The sequence below is a fragment of the Terrapene carolina genome, unplaced genomic scaffold, assembly GCF_002925995.2.
Source record: "Terrapene carolina triunguis isolate 2854851 unplaced genomic scaffold, T_m_triunguis-2.0 Scaffold517, whole genome shotgun sequence".
Classification (NCBI taxonomy): Eukaryota; Metazoa; Chordata; order Testudines; family Emydidae; genus Terrapene; species Terrapene triunguis.
The window spans coordinates 5,109,105-5,110,599 of record NW_020664868.1 but is presented as its reverse complement, the minus strand read 5'-3'; positions in this window follow the sequence as shown (position 1 = coordinate 5,110,599).

Below are 1,495 nucleotides of genomic sequence, written 5' to 3'. Positions count from 1 at the left end.
ATGGAGCACACTGGGTGCCCAGACCCATGGGACACCCCCTCCAGATCTCCCTGCACGGGCACCCCCCCCCCCCCCCCCCCCCCGCGCCCGCCCCCCCCCGCCGCCCCCCCCCCCCCCCCCAGGTACCCCCACCCCCCCCCCCCCCCCCCCCCCCCCCGGACTCAGCAGCACCTGGAGTCTCGCTGAGGGTGCTGGCACTGGTGCCTGGGTGGGGTTTCCTGCAGCCAGGGGGTGCCCCGACCCCTGGCAGGGTGGGGTGGGAGCTCAGAGTCTGGGAGGACACGTCCCGCTCTCATAGGGACCCTGTCACAGTGTGGCCTAGGGGGAGGAATTTGACAGCATCTGTCCAGGGCACCTGCCCACTGGGCCTGCCCGAGCGGGAGGCGGGGTGGGGGGCAGGTGGCACCAGGCCGAGGGGCGGCTCCCACTGCCTAACCCAACCCTTTCCAACACTGGCAGGGCCCCAGTGCCGGATCCGCTGGCCCCTCTTCTTAGTGGTGCTGGCCCCTGGCCGGCCCCCCAGCAGCTCCTGGGGTTCAGGTGCACTGGGGTGCGGCTTGGGGGGGGAGCTCTGGCTATTCTGGCCAGGGGCCATGTCCCACAGGGCCCTACAGAAAGCACAAACTAGGGCCCAGACCCCAGATGCCAGCGGGTGCAGAGGGGACAAGTCCCTCCTTCCCCTGCCCTGCCTGGGGGTCACTGGGGCCAGGGGTGGTGTGTCAATGGGATGGCCACTGTCTGCACAGCTCCAACTGGCTGTGGGGCGGGAGAGGGGGGACGGGCAGGGGGCTCCAAGGGGGCGGGGCTTAATTGGCTTCATTATTATTCATTGCTAGAGGGTCACATGTTTCCTAGCTGGTGCCGGCCGGGACTCCCTGCATCCCTCCATCCTCCCTGGGGGCCCCCACCCCCCTCTGAGCCCCTGCCAGGGATTCTGTCTGACCCCCATACCAGAGGCTCTGGGAGGGAGTACCCCTCATGCCCCCCGTTCTGCCATCCCAGGGTTCTCTAACATCCCTCACACCAGGGGCTCTGTGGGCCTCTCCTCCCCTCCTTCTAGGGGCTCCCCCCTGCCCCCCATGCCTGGAGTGTTCACGCCCCCGAGGCCCACAGCAGGGACTGGCAGTGAGGACGCTGGCACCAGGGAGCAGTCTGTCTGGAGGGGACAGATGCAGGAAACACTCAGCCCCTGTTCCTGTATGGGGGGGTTGAGTGGGTGGGGTTGAGTAGGCGGGGATGCCCCTCCCCCCAATTATATGGATGTTGGCGTTAACGACCCATTTATTGCACCCTAGACAGCAAGGTGCCCCCCATGTCCCTGTTTCACCCCAAGAGCAGACGTAACTCTTTAACCCCCCTCCCCCCGTAGCATTGCAATGTACATGGGGAAACTGAGGCATATGTGGGCTTCATAAATATTGCACCGAAAATTCTCACTTTGTCACGGGGGGCTGGAGGGCTTCAGGGGCTGGTGCCTGGGGCTGGTGTGTCAGTG